This window comes from Cavia porcellus, unplaced genomic scaffold (genome assembly GCF_034190915.1).
Source record: "Cavia porcellus strain 051 isolate PalLab524CR breed Dunkin Hartley unplaced genomic scaffold, mCavPor4.1 scaffold_5, whole genome shotgun sequence".
Taxonomy (NCBI): Eukaryota; Metazoa; Chordata; class Mammalia; order Rodentia; family Caviidae; genus Cavia; species Cavia porcellus.
The window spans coordinates 35496036-35514644 of NW_026947488.1; the positions used below are offsets into that span (position 1 = coordinate 35496036).

At 47.0% G+C, this 18609-nt stretch overlaps 1 protein-coding gene across 2 annotated transcripts in view; it reads right to left on the bottom strand.

Annotated features, from left to right (window-relative positions):
- Positions 1 to 18609, bottom strand: part of Rin2 (Ras and Rab interactor 2) — a 170100-nt gene that overhangs the window by 140052 nt on the left and 11439 nt on the right. For both annotated transcript variants that reach the window (XM_003476376.5, XM_013159807.3), the window contains exon 2: positions 3162 to 3283. The gene's annotated coding sequence lies outside the window, so the exon portion shown is untranslated. The remainder of the gene's footprint in view (positions 1 to 3161; positions 3284 to 18609) is intronic.

The window sequence follows — 18609 nt, forward strand, 5'->3', positions numbered from 1 at the left end:
AAAGAATAAAACTTTCCTAATATTTTGCATCAATTTATCCATCCTTCATTTTCCAGTCTGGCTGCCACCTTCATTACTACCAGATCTCCACAGCCACTAGGTGTAGCGTTGAGCACAGAATGTTCCAGACAGTGTAGGTAGGTTTGCTGACAGTTCCCGAGTAGCTGTGTGTGTATGCACACACACCCCACACCTCAAGGCAAGTGCCACACGCCACAACTCCTACAAGCAAAAGTTGACTAACAGCTGCATTTTTTGTCTTTCCACATCTCCTAGTTATTTCCAGTTGCTATCACAGGATACCTGAGATGGGTTCATTTGTAAAGAAAGGTTTATTTTGGCTCTGGATTCTGGAAGTCCAAGACCGCAGCACCAGCATGTACGCAGCTATGCCGAGAGCCTCGTGGTGGGATGGTAAGCAGGGGTTCATGGGAGAGAAGAAAGCACATTCATGAGTGGGGGAGCCGCGGATTCCACTCCTGCCCAGCTGCCCCTGTAGTGACCGACAGTGCCCAAGAGCAAGAATGAATCCACTCCCAAAGGCCTTATCCCAGCAACCTTGTAAAGGCCAGAATACCAATCCAGGTCCCCCTGCAGGGCTAAGCCTCAACAAGACATTTCCCCCCACATTTCACTAGTGTATTTTAGGTAAACATGGTGCTCACATTCATCATAGAGTGAACAACACTTTTTTTTTGGTACCAGGGATCAAACTCACAACCTAGTGCTTGCCAAGCAGGCACTCACACTGCTGAGCTGAAACCCCAGCGTGAACAATACTTTCGATGGGGGGAAAACCATGGCACTTTCCAAAGCCAGTCTCCAATAGTTTACATCTCTGCTCTTTTACCCTTGAAAAGAGTTCCTACTTGGACGGCAGCCTAATGAAATGTAGTATCCCAGGCCACGAAGCAGTTCCTGTTATTATTTGGTTTATAGTAAGTTATTTATTCATACACCTGAACACAAAGATGCTTTGTGGGACAGGAAAGAAAGTGAGAAAGGACTCTTTGGCTTTGTCAAAGTGAATTAAAAGAGGGCCGGTCTACAGAATCCCTGAGCAGACAAACCAGGCAGGCCTCATGAGACACCTAAGCACGCACGGCTTGATATGCCCACACGTGTGAAATTCACCTTGAGCCACTTCTCACACTCCCAATGGGAGGAACCAATAAAGCAGTGACACCACTGGAGCCCAGTATTTTCTCTGATTTACTGCTATGTCCTTTCTTGATGGAACTCTACTGCCACTTTCGGTTTAGAACTGTGCAATGTGTGAATCATTGATTTCTCGTATAACTCCAAAATTTCATTGTGCCTCAGATTACTTTCTAATAGTCTCAAATGGCAAACTTTCAACACAAAGATTTCAGTATTTGTACCTGGAACTAATCATTGCTATCAGGCAAATCACATCTAGGGTTCTTTGGTGCATATTTAAAAAGTACCTGTTACTTCCCTACCACAAGTTAAGGTCCATGCCAGAGGGAATCAGAAGGGACATGGGGGAGACAGGCCAATCCCTGACCTTCACGGGGTCAAGCAAAGGACAGAAGCATGAGCCACAGACACAGGGATCTTTATTTTACATGCTAGCAAGAAGGGTTCTGTTAGCACAAGCAGAGACCACAGGATCTAATCTGGGTGGGGGAGGTGACTTCCTGAGAAAGTAACATTCAAGCAAGGACAGGGGCACTTCACAAGGCTCCACATAAAAGAAACAGCAACAATGATTGTCCAAAGCTGGTTCTCTAAAGCTTTTTCACTTGTTCTCCTGCTCCAAAATGGTTTGCTCTCTGAGATTCATTGCATCCTGGACACAGCCCGGTCCTCAGCTCCCTACCTGGTAGAACGTATGGCTGGAGCAGTGAGGAGCCTCACAAACTTGACCCCAGGTGGCTCCGGGGTGAGAGCCCAGTACCAGCTCACTGGCTGTGGGGCCGTAGGCAATCACTTCCTCTCACTCGCCTCTGTTTTCCCGCTTGTGAGTGAGGGAAACAGTGTCTTATCTAAGTGGTGCCCACTGCTGTGGGTTTGAAGGACTAGCCCAAAATGACAATGTTTGCTTCACTTGTGCAGAAATGGGTTATTGGGACAGCTTGTCTCGGTGGCCTGTTGCTAGACCAGCTCCTTGTTCTCTCCCTACAGTACCTGGTGGCTGGGTCTCCGAGGCACACATCCCCAGACAATGCCAGATCATTCAGTGTCACTTCAGCCTGCCCAGATTCAAGGGAAGGAAAACCTCTTCCCCATAGGGGGCGCTGCAGGGCTCAGCAAGAGCAAGGAAACTAGGAGAATATGATTGGTCACTATGATCTGCACTGATCTCTTAATGTCGATTTCCTTTCAAGGGGGGATTTACAATTCTTTTTTTTTCTTTTAAAGGATAGACAAAGAGAGAAGAGGAGCAAAGTAGGGGGCAACATCTGAGAGAAGGAGAAAGTGCAGTGAGCACGTTACTGTTGGAGAAGGCTGTGTCCTCTCTCAGTAGTTGAGTTCCTTGTGCTCCCTGGTGGCACTGTCTCTAAGGTGGGAGAATAGCAAGGCCCACCTCATGTTGCAGATCTGAGAACTAAGTGAAATTAATCCAGGTGCCTTACTTTTGTCACTGTTGATACAAAATACCCAACAGCTGCAGCAGAAGGGAGGCGAAGTTATGGCTGATGTTTTGATCCACAGTCAGCCAGCTGTAAGAGAGGATGGCACAGCAGAGGAGCCTGGCAGAGAAGAATGGCTCACAGAATGGTGAGCAGGAAGCAGATAAAAGGAGGAGCCAGAGAGGAAGATAAATCACAGTGACCCAGCTCTTTTAACCAAACCCTACCTCCTAACAGCAAGTCAGCTATAAGCCCCATAACCCAGGCATCTTTCCAAAGCCCAGCCTAGGAGAGCATGAGGCTTTGGGGGGGACATCTAGATAGAAGCCAGAACAGCATGAATGAGCCTGATACCACATGGGAGTGGTTCTACTTCATGGTCTCACAGCTCTTCATGCATCCTGGTCCCAGGGTGGCCATGCTACCACTGCATCATGGAAAGAATCCTTCAGACACCAGAAACAACTTCCACAGCAACGCAACAAAGCTGTGCACACACTGGCCCCAGTCACTCCCACGAGCAGGCTGCCATGTGCTGGGCTTTCGAACGTCGTGGTTACCTACCCCTCAAGCCAGCATTGCTTCTCTCCTGCTTCAGTTTAGCCCTGACCTTCGCAGCATTCTGCAGAGCTTGCTCATCTCTTCTTTTCCTGGTAGATGGTCAGAAGTCCAGACTTTGTCTCCATCTACAACACAAGAATCCATCATTTAGAGTTTGAATACCTTTTTAAAATACCACAAACAGCTACACAGATGCCTTCTTCTAGCCCGCCTCAGAGGATATGTTGCTTTCATAGCATTTCCTGTCTCTGATCCTATGACAGGTTCCATACCTGATCCCACTTCCCCCACCACCCTCTCCTCGGTCCCCCCATGAATGTGTGGAATATCACACACTTCCTAGCCTGGAGTATCCTACCCAGCCCTTCCAGTTACTGAGGCACCATCCCAAGCCCGCCTGCAAGAGGTTGAGCTCGAATCCCAGATGAATCTCAGTCAAACTCCTTAAGTGGGGATCCCCATGTGTAAAATAGGATGATGATTTAAAAAAAAAGTTATAACCTATCTAGCAGCAGTGATTATAACATTGCTCAAAAGCTAGCTCTAAAGTCAAGAAAAATAATGCCTGGAATGCATTGGTTTATTGCAGGCCACTCAGAAAATGTCCATTTCCATCTCCAAGTACCACTAAGGAAGGAAGAGACGGCATAGCAAAAGCTGGTTGGGGAAAGAGGCCTGAAGAATCCCACACAATTGCACACACGCATGCAGACCATTCCCAAAGCCCTGCTTTGGACATGGGACTTCTCTGAGAACTCAGTGGGGTTTTGATAGAATGACCCGGACATGAAGCCAGCTCAGAAGTATAAAATGAGATCTTGGCCCTTAAGCACTCACTATGGTGGCCCCTCTGGGTAGTTCCCTTTGTGCTAGGGGTATATTTTTTTCCTTTTCCTTTAGCTTGGCCCAAACTCACTCTAAAGAGTCTGATTTTTCCTAACTTTAATAAATATGAAACTCTGATACCATTTATGCTTGTTTGATTCAATTCTTTGTGCAGGACAGAAAGAATCTAGAAATCACCCAGAGGAGCCTCCAACTCCACAAAGCCCGACAACACTATTAACACCATTACGCGATCATCGCCAACATCATCATCATCCTCACCACCACCACCATCACTGGTCACTGTCATCGTCACCTTTTTCAGGAATATTTCATATCTTTTTCTTTTTAAAAAATATTTATTTATTTTGTCACCCAGGCTGGCATCAAAGTCCTGGGCTCAAGTGATCCTCCAGCCTAAGCCTCCCAAGTAGCATGGTATCTTCCAGCCACCATATCTGGCTGCCTCTTTCTTTCTTGATCTGGATTTTTGTCCAACTCCTGCTTCACACACAAACCCAGGAGGAAACAATCTCAGTAGACTTTAGGGTCTATTTACATCACTTCACAACACCTTCGAATCTTCAGTAATAGATAATTAAGAAGTTGGATTTAATTTATACTGAATTCAGGATGAGCCACACATATCACACAGAGCAAAAGAATCAGTAATGTAAAATTATCCTATTGAGGGCCAAAAATCCTAATGCATCTTTCCTCACACTGTTTATATTACAGTATTAAATACGTTGTGCAAATAAAATAACCAGGTAGAAGCACCCTGTATCTTGTTATAAAATCAAGTAAACCCCAAATTGTATAAGAACAAGAATGTAAACCAGTACCAAAAAAGCAACTGGATTCACTGAATGCAGTGAATGATGTTGTTTAACTGGCACTGAGTCACTCTAATAATCTCATATGCAAAGGCAGCCACTGAAATAAATTACTTGTAGAGGGGGCTAGGGATTTACCTCAGTGGCATAAGCGCCTGCCTTGCAAGCAGGCAGTCGTGAGTTTGATCCCTGGTACTGATTTAAAAAAAAAAAAAAAAAGAAGAAAGAAAGAAATTACTTGTAGAATTTGGTCAGGGGCTCCACGAGAAGACAGGTCAATAATCAATCTTGGTGCTGATTGGCTGTTGGAAAGTCATATGCTGGAGAGAGTCTCATGTAAACTGAGGCCAGCCAGGGAACCGCAGACTCCAGGGGCCACACCACACAGACCCCGGGATGCCCACACACTAAGCAGAATGGCCATGCAACTGCTCACAGTGAGGCAGAGGTCTGGATCTCCCACGTCCTCCCAATTCTCCCACCCCTGATGTCTTCCTGAGCTGCCTGAGTCCCCAAGGCGGGGCGGGGGCAGTGCGGCCCCTTCCCTTCTGCAGGAGCACAGCTCAGGCCTCCTCCGCTCCTGCACAGCCTGCAACACTTCTCACTTGCAGGATGCCTTAGTCTAAGAGAAGTTAAATAATCTCAAACCCAAAGGCAGGCACTGAAAATCCTGTAAAACTGGTCACAGGACCCAACTCTTCAGGCTGCTCAGTCAGACCTGCTGCTCCTCTGAGAGGCCAGCACCATGTCCAGGTCCTCCTTCCCTTGTCCCTTCCAGCAGGGCCTCGGTCACATTCACAGCTATGCATCGACTCCAGCTGTCACGGAGGTTGAGAACCAGTAACCTCATGACAAAGGCTTTCAGACTCACTTGGCTTCTACCCACAGCAGTCAACAGATCTCACAGCACGACCCAGGCCACACACACATGACAGAAACACACAAGCAACACAAGAGCTAGCAAAGTCCGAGTGCTTGCTGGTTAGCAAACTGGTTTGTGTTAATCCACTCTGGAAATCAAATATCTGCATAATGGCTTAAAACTGGGCAACAAAACAGAAATGAGAATCATGCATCAACAACATTCACGCATTCACAGGACGCTGGTGCATGTGGCATTTTTAGGAAGTCACAGATTCAAGGAAAATTATACATAATCAATTCAGGGTGATATTTCCTGGATTCTTTTAAATCACTGAATGGCAAAGAAACAAAGGACAGCTTTCTGATTAAAGTTTTACAACTTTCTGGACACATACTCTTCCTAACAATCACACTGCGATATTTTCCACCACCTTCCCTTTCACTTGAAATGACATTAGATGTACCTGACTTCCCCTGTGAAGACGTTGCAATCCCCTGGGTCAGACCCTGCTTTAAAACAGCCTGACAGCTAAGACAGAACGTAAGCTGCTAAATTAATAAACGTTATCCAAGAAATAAAAACAGATTTCAGAATCCCCAGAGAAGACCTGTGACACTCGAGTGCCAGTCTGGACTTCCAGCGCCCGCCCTGCACATCTTCATCTCATGCCACCTCCTCCTTTACCAGAACAAGAACCCGTGGGCATCAGTGTGACATCCGCTGTGCTCTGCTCACTGACTGCCCCTGCTTCGGAGCTGTGTCTCCATGCAGCATTTCATCTATGTGAAAAACCCTTGAACGCTTCCCTTGTGGATCCTTCAGTGTGGGCTCTTAGAGCCTAACCAGTCAGGGGCCGGTCTCTCCTTTTGCCTTCGCCCCTAGACTAGGATGTGTCCGGGCTGCAGTATGACAGGGTCTCAGCAGCAGCACTTGAAATCAGTGACTGTGCATGATGGCACAGGTTTCTTGTTGCGATTTAAGAAAACTGGGCTCCAGGGAGGCTGATAAAAAGCACATGGGGTTTGGCAGGGGTGGGGGATCTGCTGTCACAGCAGCATCAAAGCCCGAAGCCTCTGTAACATCAGCTCACTTGTTAGGTCCCCTCTGCGCCCTACAAGGGCGGAACACAGAAGGAAACTCAGTCTAAGGGAGCCCGCTAGTAAGCCTGTTCTTATGGGAGCAACCAGCAGCATCTCCACGAAGTTTCCTGAGAAGCCAAGAGGGGCAGAAACTCTGCCTGGCAAAGATGCTGATTTGTGAGCTTCCAAAGGGGTTTCACAGCTCAGAAAAACAATAGCTAAATCTGAGCAATCTAAAGAAGAGACTCGAAACAGAAGTCACAGTGACTATGTAGGACATACTCCACATAAAGTCTTACAAACCTAAAACACCAGCCACTTAAAACACAATTTTTTTTTTTTAATTGGTACCGGGGATCGAACTCATGACTGCCTGCTTGCAAGGCAGGTTCTTATGCCGCTGAACTAAATCCCTAGCCCCTAAAACATGCTTTTACATAGGAGCATGACTGTGTGCGACAAGAAAGAGACGGGCGGAGGCTTCCCTGTGCAGTGGTGGCACAGCTGAACAACTTGGGAGCTGGGCCACCGTGCTGGGGACAGTCAGGGGACACGGGACACTTCTGCAGCAAAGGGCCTGTGCTTCAAATTGGTAGTGAACTTGAATATAGTCATCTTCCTATGGAAAACACAGGTGCAAAGCCTTCCAAACTTAGATGTTTTCCTCTTGGAACTATAATGTCTCTGTCTCTGTTTCTCTCTCTGTGTCTCTCTTTCTCTCTCTCATATTTTGCTTTATTTTTGAGGCAGAGTCTCACTTCTGTAGCCCAGGCTGGCCTCAAACTCAGGGGGATCCTCCTGCCTCAGCCTCCTAAGTGCTGGGATTACAGGCATGTGCCGCCATGCCCAGCTGGAAATATAATTTCTCTAAAGACTACTAAAGTGTTTCTGATCTTGAAATCTGCCCCAACTTATAGCGGCAGGGCAGGAAGGGCTGTCTCAATCACAGCTTAATCAATGATTAAGACCCTCTGGTCTTTACAAAGAAATTTATAAATTCATAAGGTAGAACTGGTTTCTCCTCAGTGTAGTAGTGGTTACTCTGGAAAAATGCTTACTTTCCCCCATCTTTTGATAAGGCTGTAAAGTTCCTGGGTGTACTGTCATCCCAGCATGGTTAAATGTGCTCCAGCACTTGTGAGTGCTCGCAGCCTGCTCAAGATGGTTTCTAAAAGCTGCTCTGGGCAGAACTGATCTCTGATGAGAAAATCCTTTACATGTTCTGTGCACCTGACTCTAGACAGGTTATTTCTTGTGATCTTGAGTGTGTTACTAGCGTGGCCAGAATGTGCCCCTGAAATTTCATGCTACAAACTTGGTCTTTCATGCAGCACATTAATTTCTTTCTTTTTTTTTCTTAATAAATTATCCAATTCAGGCATTTTGTTATAGCAATGGGAAATGGGCTAAAAAATAAAGAAAATGGACTAATGATTATCTTCCTGGTCGTCTCTCAAAGGAAATGAAATTGGTTAGATTTGTTATACCTTTGCATACCCAAGCTTCACAGATTAAAAGACTGAGCCACCAATTTGATAGATTTCTACCAGCCCAACCACCCATGTCACCTTCATGAGTGTACAGGTCCTTGATGTTGACTAAGAGCTGACTCACCCTCCGTCCAGTTCCTGTAATCAGTTTTTTACCTGGAGATGTTCAGAACCCAGCTCTAACCTGGTCTGGGCTTTCCCATAGTTTTTCTACAAACCTGGACTCTTAGAAAGTGTTGAAAACACTGTTCCACCATCCTCATAAACTGGGAGATGGGGCATTACACAAAGCAAGACTGGTTTCTTTGCTGCATTCGAGAATGCCTATGCTGTGTAATCTAAAGGGTTAAAGTAGGTTTCGGTACCTCTCAAAATCTTTTGAGCTTTTGTTAGTGACAATCTCAGGATTAGGCCAGCTGTGAAAGATGGTATATCCGGGACTCTTTTTTCTTCTCTTTTCATTCCTCAGCTTTCCATTACCACAACAAACACCTGAATGAGAAAAGGCTCCTGGTGGCTCACCGGTCCTGTCCAGCATCAGGTGGTCCCACAGCCTTCAGGTCTGCTGTGAGACCTCATGGAGCCTGAGAGAGAGAGAGGAGGGACCAGGGCCCTGCTGGCCCCTTCGAGGGCATACCCCATGATCCAATGACTTCTGGCTGGGCCTGGTCTCCAAAAGGCCCTGCCACCTCCCAGTAGGCTGCCACGGACAAAGTGTTTAATACATGGGCCTTTAGGGGACATCTGGAATCTAAACTGTAACGTATCTGGGTTTCTGGGGCACACAAAAGAAGAAAAAGCAACATTCAAGGAAAACTGTTGCTCCGATGGGAATTTGGCCCAAGGCAGGGAGGTCTACAGTGCTGCTGACCACTGAGAAGTGGTGAGTCCTAAGATGGATTGAAGGAGAAGACACAGACCACAGAATGAGACCTCAGTACAAACAAGCAAGCAGAGAATGTGCATTACCTCCATGATATTCATGCTGACCAGTGCTGAAATAGAGAAATGAATACCGAAAATTTTACCACTTTGACTTTTTAAAATGCAAAATTTAAAATTGTCTTTGTGGCTCACATTCTATTCCTATTGGACACGCTGCTCTACAGAATGGTCACCAAAGCCATTCTGGTCACCAGTCCTTCTTGGCTGGGCTGGGCTACTTGCTATATTCTGCACACACACACACACACACACACACACATACACACACACACATACACACACACAAGCACAATGCTACAGTTCGAACATATCCAGATACACACAATGGTACCTTCTGAACACACACACTACACACAAGACACACACTGAGCACCAACACACAGCTGTAATTGAAACACACACACACACACACACACACCACACACATCTACACACACACAGTTGCTCAACCTGTGTGCTCACCCTCTGCTGCCCCTTCCTGTTACCATTTGCCTGTCTCACAACCTCTCTGGCCACCAGGCATCACCAGATGGCCCAGCCCTGCTGCAGAGGGCAGCCCTTGGTCTCTCTGTCCAGCCACAGCAGACTTTGTTGGGTGGACTTTGCCATCCAACAAGGACGTCCCTCCTTTGTCCTCCTGGTGGCTCTGGTGGCCGCTTCCCAAGCCTGTCTCAGCTCCCAAGTATGCAAACCCCTTCCTCCTTGGGCCCCGCAGCCCAAGCCTCACCACAGACCTTTCTGGCAGCACTGGGTCTCAGATCCTCCCTTCCCTTCTCTGCTCAAATATCAACAGCATCCACTCTAAGCAACTGGTGGGTTCTGCTCTTGTTGAAAGAACTCTTCACAGGAAATCACACATGGAGGCTTCAATCAATATCTGGGGAACATCACACCCGTTAGAACTTGAATACACACCTTTGGAAGATGTACATTGGTGCTGCAGAAACAGGGCTCAGGTTAACTGCTCACTGGTGGAAACAGGAAGTGCTGAGCCCATGGAGTTGTTCCTTCCGCTTTGAAGGCTCCAGGGCAGCTCCTTCTCCTGCAGCTGACACTGGCTGCTCTCACCTGACCTTGTTCTGCCAAATCCCCCACAGGGGTCCTGCCTGCCTGGCCCTCCCAACCAATGAACAGCCGGAGGACAAATGGGCTGGGGAGGAAGGAAGGAGACACACAAATGCTCTTTGGCAAACTCCAGAAGGAATGAAGACAGCGATCAGGGGCCACCTACTTCTGACAAGCTGCGGAGGCTCTGTCCCTCATCTATCTGCTCTCTGAAAAAGACACTGCAAGAGATAAAGAGGCTTCAGTGCCCTGATGCCCATTTCAAATCCTGGCATCTGCATGGGAAGGGCAGCATTTTCCAGAAGGGGTCCAGGAAAGCTTGTCTGCAGGAATGGTTTATTTGTGGTAAAAGACGCCCAAGTACCCTTGAGAAACAAAGATGTGCTATGCGCATGCGCCAACACCACATGATGCATGCAATTACTATGTTCTGCAAAAGAGTATCAATAAAAATTAAAATAAAATGCTCTCGGTTTTTATTTATCTTCGATAAATAAAGCACAAGTTTTGTTGTGTATAGTTTTTTTTCCCTCCCAAACACTTTGGTGTAGGGAAGAAAATTTAGATCACTGGGGATTACTTCAAAAAGGGCTTCTTGCCTAACTTTCCTAGATGGATCAACTCAATGAAGCCGTGACTTCTGAATTTTTCTCATTTCCACAGCTGAAGCATGGGGCACATCTCCTCTCACCATGGGTCCTTTTATTCTGGTAAACTTTCCTTTTTTAAACGTAAAGCTAAGAATTTTATTGACCTTAAATAATCTAAATATTAGCACTGAAGCTATCAACCTACACATGTAAAATACTGAATATTCCAATCCACAAACATGGTATATCCTATTTATTTACATCTTTAATTTCTCACAATGGTTTGTTAATACATGGATAGACTCAACACTGGGTAATTCCCAGGTTGGCTATTTCTAGGAAACTCTGTGACATGCTGGAAGACCATTAAATTTATTTCTAGGTATTTCATTATTGTTTACTACAAGTCGTATGTTTTTATCGAACTTTCTAACTATTGCTAAAACATTAACTCCTGACTAATGACAATGTCAATACCTTCTTTTTCCTTGCTTGAGTATCCCAGGAAGACTACCAGTGCAAGGCTGAATCAAAGTGATGGGGACAGGTGAGGTGGGCTGACAGTGCCTGAGTGACAGACCGTGCTTGTCTCCTTGCTGGCCGCAGAGGGTGAAGCACCGAGTTTCTCAACATGAAAGACATCTGGGACAAACCCTTTAGCACATGGTATGTACCCTGTCATCGTAGCTTGCTAAGAGCAACCTGGGTATTTTTAAGTGTTGAATGTTAGGATGGAATTTGGAAGAACCTCTGTAGAAATTTCAGCTCAGGTGCACAGTTCTTGATGCTGCTGACTGAGGAAGGATCACCTTCCAGTGACAAAACCCATCGCCTTGGACGAATTAAGCAGTGCGGGATCTAGCCCATGTGGCATGGCATCTGATAAACACACCCTTGTGCCAAGCAATTTAATCTGTGCTCATCCTTGTCTCAGCAGACCTGGGACTCTGAATCTGCAGCTTAAATACCAGGCAGTGCATGCTAATAACAGCAGGGGCTGTCACAGGCACTACAGCATCCATTCCTGGCAATGCGGAGAAGGCAATGGGGGTGTCAGAGATGTCTTTCCTTGCCTGTGTCCTCACAGCCAACAAGTAGGGGAGCCAGGGCGTCCCCACATCTAACGTCAGACTCCACGCCATCCAGAAGGAGCCCTTCTTCTCTAGTCCTTCTGGTGAAGTCATTTCTTGCCATGGCTTAGAATGTCACACATTTGCTTACCAGATAGTCAAAGTGGGAGCGACCCAACACTGGGCCTCTTCGGACACCCTAGAAAACAGCCATTCTGAGTTCCTGTGTCTTTTTGTGTTTTTTTCTTTTTTCTTTTTTTTTTTTTGTAGCTCTGTTTCTTTCAAGGACAAAACTGTTGCATCCTTCACTTCCCTCTAAAGTGTTAGATGTTTAAAGCTCTGCAGCCACCAAAAGTACCAGAACACAAGATGAGGACTGCAGTGCTTTCTCCGTTCTGACTCACCCACAGCATCACTCCTGTCACCATCTGGAAGCTACAGCTGAGCTAAAACTCTGCCAGACTGCAGGGGCTGGGGTTAGACCACACAGCTGGGCGGGGAGCACCACAGGATGCAGGGTGCTGCTGCTGGGGCTCACCTTAGAGACAACCTCCGTCCTGCAGTCCAAAGTCAGCCATGAACAGCAGATGCCAGGTGCAGGAAGCACTGCCCTTCTCAGTTTACAGATGTATAAACCAAAGCAAAGCATCTCTGACCAATACAGGCCACACCGAGGTGAAGAAGAAATGACCTCGTGTGGTTTTTTGTTTATTTTTTGACACATACACAACTTTAATAATAAATATGATGTTTGGAAATTATTCCTTCAATGATACAATACAGCTTCATTTACTGTGATCATTCATTACGATCTGGAACCAATTCGAATATAGGTTGGATTTTTATATATGAAAATACTTCTCTTAGAGTATTTAATTAACAATGATGGAGGGCCAGGGATATAGCTCAGCGGCACCGCGCCTGCCTGGCAAATCTGAGGTCATGTGTTCCATCCCCGGTACTGAAGATGATGATGCTGGAATTCTTAGTTCTCTTCTACCTTGGTGTGTGTAGCGGGGTGAGAGCATGTTATCTCAAATGCTTTGGCTCTCAAACTCTGTTCTCTCCTGATTGTAGCTTTGCTCGCTGTCTGCCACTTTCTGCTTCTTTTCCAGTGTATTTTCTTTTCTGGATTTGCACAAGTTTGCGCGGACAGCTATGGGTTTCCTGAGTCAAGCGCGCCCTCTACCGTTGAAATAGGGCAGTGTCACTTCGCTATTGTCCAGTATTTGTCTTGCAGAGTGCCTGTCTTCGGATTTTGTGGTTTCTTATGACCTCTGCAGGACCTTTTGCTTTCTTCCTCAATCACACTAAGCCCCAAAGGGACAAATACCATTCCTAGCTTCCCCACTCCAAGGGCCTCGCCTTTCACAAGACAGTTCTGTTTCTACCCAGGGGTGGACTAGTTTCTCCAGGGCCAATGCAGTCGCCCAGCCCCACAGCCGCCTCCCGCCAGGTACTTGTCCTCTTAGGTCTCCACTCAATCCTCAACCAGCAACCTCCGGAGCCTGCCTGACTGCGCCTAGCTGCTTACTTTGATTTCCTCAGGGAGGTGGATGTTTATAGCAGTCTGTAACCCAAAGGGGCATACATACACAGACAATTACTTGTCCTGAGAAGAGGTGTGAGTCCAGACCATTCCTTTACTGGAACTCGGTGATTTGTGTGTTTAAATCAGAATGGAACTTAGTACACTGAAAACACCTTTCCAGCCCAAGCCTGGGTGCTCCCCACGATCCAGGCATTGCTCAGCTCAGCGGCCCACACCATCCTTGGGGCGATGGCTCTGGGCCTCCTAAAAACACCAAAATCCACAGACCTCCAGTTTTCCTAGATGGAACCTGCATGTGACTTCCCCTACACTTTAAATGATCTCTAGATGACTTCTAAGGCCTGATATAAAGTAAACACTATGGGAAGGGCTCTTACACTGCACCACTTAGGGAATAAGACCAGAAAACAGTCTGTTCAAGTACCGAAGGGACCCAATGTTTTAGTGAGTATTTTCCGAGGTTGTTTGAACCCTCGGATACAGAGCCGATCAACATGGGGCCCAGCTGCCAACGGCCAACAGCCAACAGCCAACGGCCAACATGCAACAGGGACCTTACTTCACAGTATATAAGCACTGAAATTGCTTTCTGACCACCGAAGCATCCCAAGCTAAAATCCTCAATACCATCGGCTACGACCACACAGACAAATCCCTTCCCTAGCAGCAAAGGGTATCCCAACCTGGACAGCATCTATGTCTGGAAGGAATCACAGGTCACAGCAGGAATGGGAGGAGCCACACCCAATACTGGGGCTGCTCTGCGATCATGGGAACCCTCAGAGTTTCAGCAGAGCCCTCCTGGGCTCACGTGGTCCCTGTCCCAGCTCCTCAGTGTAGCCCCTGGAGGACTATACAGGACGCCCTCGTCTCTCCCGGACAGCATCATCTACATCACGGGCTCTCAGTGCAAGTCTGAGGCCCTGGGCATCTGCCCCTCCCCACATAGGACCCCAAGCAGCAGGAGGTGCATGTGAGCGCCCAGCCCCTTGCTCTACCTTTCAGCAGGTAGAGGTTAATTTGATTAATAACACTGCTATCCTCCTGACTCATCCTCAACTCCCTTAGAGGGTTTTGTTGCCTTAAACAGTCTGGGCATCAACCAGTATAGGACAGGAAGAAGCAGTGATGTGACTCCCAGACAGGCACTGAAAACCACTGCACGCATCTCTCCTGTTCTGTGATAAGCTTCTAAAAGAAAGTTCCAAGTGACATCCTGCTAGAAGGCAACAGCCCGGTCTCAGTCACAACCTGAACAGGAGCTGCCACACACACACACCAGCAAAGAGAGGGACAGGAAGGCCAGGTCTTGATTCAGCTGCCCATAAGCATGGGCAGCGAGCCACAAAGGCTTGGGGTTAATTCGCTGGACTCTCCCCCAAAAATGTAACCTGCCAGTCTCACTGCAGGCATCTGTCCACCACCAGCAGGACTGCAGGAAAGTGAGCAAAGGCCCCGCCTACCAGTCTAGAACTTGCTGAATGGGAGCTGGGGGTTTAGCTCAGCGGCATAAGCGCCTACCTTGCAAGCAGGCAGTCGTGAGTTCAATCCCTGGTACCGATAAAAACGAAAAAGACAAAAAAAAAAAAAAAAAAAAAAAGAACTTGCTGACTGTCCCTAATGCAGTAAAAATCACAAAGACTGATTGATGTCAACCACGCACCACCTGCCCATCGAATCTAAGCATCATCTGCACACAATTCATCGAGCCCTTTTTTGAGGCAAATGCCATTCTCATCCCTTACACACACAGACGTGGAGGCTAGGGGTGGATGGTTAATCTCTTGGCTGAGGACTCTGTATAACTCTTGGGTGTGGTCCCCAGGACTGGAATAGCCACCTGCCCAGCAGGCTCACTCTTATTCACCACAAGGCACAACCTCTCCACCCCGCCTTTTGTGTCAACATCAGATCCCTTCGTGAGCACTGGACCTTCACAGGGCTACTGGGCATCTCACACCGGGCATGTTCTGCTTCAAGAAAAACATACGGCCCACAGGTCTCAGGGATGGCAAGGCATGCGACAGCAGGGCAGAGAACGGACCCTATCCCTGCTACTGTGTTTGGAGGAGGCTCTGCTTCTGTAAACCATCCACCCTGACCACTGTGGATGCTCTCTCTGCAAACAGCGCTCGACAGTGTGCTGGGTTTTCTCATTAACAGAATTCTAGGCATAGGCAGCCCTAGAGTTCACAGCTGCCTGTATGATAAATACATTCTGAATTACATTAAACTTCAGCCCAAGAGTAGTCAGTGAGGCATAGGGGTCTTTTGTAATTTCATCTGGGCATTTTCTGAGTTGTTCATATTGTACACGGTGAGTGGACATTGTCTTCATGACCAGAAATAAATGCTGCTAACTGCCAATGAGATGCTGGTAGGGAGGAAAATGACCCAACCGCTGCAAAAGCCCTCATGTTACTTCTTTAGGGCGAATGCTCTAGCTTCCCTAAATGCTTGGCAAATCTAATGCTTGGTGCATTTTTTCACCAGAGACAGAAAATATGCTGGCAGCAATAAAAACCAAATCAGTCACATTAACCTGAGTCCTGTAAGCGGTGGCTGTGATCCCTTGAAAGCCACCGGTTACCAGCAGGAGCCATAATTTTAGCAAATGAGATTCCTGAGCATGAAAAATACTTGTTTTTCTACTGCCCAGGTCTAGAGATGCTTCTCTGAGGCACTCTGCTTGGAAAGGATTTGACAAGTGTAGCCAAGATTAATTAGATTTTCAGCCTGGGAAGCGGCACAGATTCTGGAATTTGGAATCACATTCCTTAGTCAAACCCCAGTTTCCACATTCACTCATCCTGGATCCTGGGCAAGTGAGCTGTGAGTGTCAGTTTTACCGACCAATTACTACAGGCAACTGAGTTAGAAATATTACAGGCAGTCAGAAGGGGCTGAGCCCACAAAGGAGCCAGTGCAGAAGACCAAATACCTTGCAGCTGAAGGGGAGACAGAGGCCTCAGCTGTGGGCCAGACCTGAAGACAAAAGAGAAAACAAATGCACCCACATACTTCCTAAGGATCATCAGGGATTGATATTCTAAATGGGTCCCTATCACACTGAGGAAGCCAGGAGTCACTAACCCAACCCCCTCAGGAAGAGTCACTGTTCTTTATGCAAGCTACATGACTGTTTCTCCATTTGTCACTGATTTAATCAATCTTACCTGAGCAATTAATCTTATTGGTTAACCATAGTTCTGTCCCACCTCATGCTCACCTTGTGAGTTCTCATTTTTTTCCACCTTGGACCCACCTCACTTTGTAGTTTTGCTCTAGAAAAGTCCAGGTCCTTTGCAATCTACTGGGGACCCCTCTGTCTCTCTGTCTTCCTCTCTCTCTCTCTCTCTCTCTCTCTCTCTCTCTCTCTCTCTCTCTGACAGAAGCTTTCTTCCTCCCAATAAATCTGTTCTGCTCTTAACATCTGTTGTTCCTAAAATTCCTAAAATTCACTCTTTGATTTTAGAGAAAAGGACCTCTAGCAGGTTGGGAGTTTCTTTCCCCTCTATCAATAGGAAGTTAGCGAAAATCTGCTCTGAGGACAGACAGCCCAGTTTACTTGAAGGTTTCAACAGTCATTTCCTGGAACCAGGAGGCCACAGGGGGCGGTCAGATCTAATCAGCAATTGATAAAGGCCTGCAAATCCCTGCTGTGCCATTTTATAGTAGCTGGAATGTGAGACTCCCTACGTAGAGGACAAGGCGGGAGGGAGCTGTGAAGAATGGACAGCTGAGAGGCCCTAAACACTCCTTTCCTCTCTAAAGGGGCCAGGAGACCCACCTCCCACATCCCACTTCTTGGCAGGGGCTAGGCCAGCCCCGCCCCCAGATTCTGGGCCAGCAGATGGAGGGGGCAGGGTCTAGGAGCTTGAAGCCTCCTCCCTGGTGTGTCCTTGTAAGTCCCTCTCCCTGTGTCCTTGGTCCCTGGGTACACTCACAGCCTTTCTAAAGCCTGGCGGTTTAAAACAAATCACCCTCTGCCACCACTGAGGACAAGGGGCACGACAGAGAACACTCCCTCTTCGACAGGCCCACTGGGAACACCCCCCACCCTACCTCCCACCATCTCCTCTTTCTCAGTCACAGCTGGCCCTGCTTACCCAGGAAGATCACATTCCTAGACCCCCACAGGGTCCTGAAAACAGACAGCACTGAACCCCTCATGGACCCTGGCTGGCTAGACCAATAGAGGAGCCAGGGCCACGCCATCTGGTGGGGGTACAGTATATTACTTATCTGAAGCTGAAATCCCTGGAGGCATTATAACTTCAGAAAGAGGGGTCCCTCCCAAATCAGGGGCTGATAATTGGGGTTACAGTGAACCTGAGTAAACAACTCAGAGACAATCCCTACCTTCCAGGTAAACCCTCCTAGGAGCACCAGCCTGAGATGGCTCTGTCCCTTCATTCCTTCATACTTTGATTGTTCTTTGTTTAAAAGGTACAGAAGCATCATACCTTGGTCATTTCATTTAATAAAACACTGATGCTCTTCCCTTGGGAATCAACGCTTGTAGTAGAGTAATCGGGTTCCTAGATGCAGCCAAAGGGTCTAACTAGAAACTAAAGGAGTAGCAGACAGGCTCTTTCCTCACTACACACAATACCTGTGATAAAGTTTCATTTACATCTTAGGTGCAGTAACGGATTAATAATAATAATAAAGCAGATCAGTGATCACATACTGATAAGGCTACAATTAATCTGATAACTGAGAAGGTTCCTAAGTGATTAATCCTGGGACCTGGGATGGTGACCACAATGTGGATACACAGGCAGGACAAAGAGATGATTAGTATTCCAAACTGAACGGAGCAGCAGGACAGCGCGACAGTGTCACCATGTTACCTGGAATAATGCACAATTTTAAATGAATTATTTACTTCTGGACTTTTCCTTTGCCCTGAGCTATTCTCCTAGTCCCTTCCACAATTTTATTCGAGACAGGGTCTTGCTAAGTTGCACGGGCTGGGCTCAAATTTGTAATTCTCTTGCCTTTGTCTCCTAGAGGGCTTTGAGATCACAGGTGTGTGTCACCATGCCCCATTCTGTTTAATATTTTTGGACTGCAGGTTACTAACATTGTGGAATGCAAAGCCATGGATGAAGGAAACCACTATAACTGG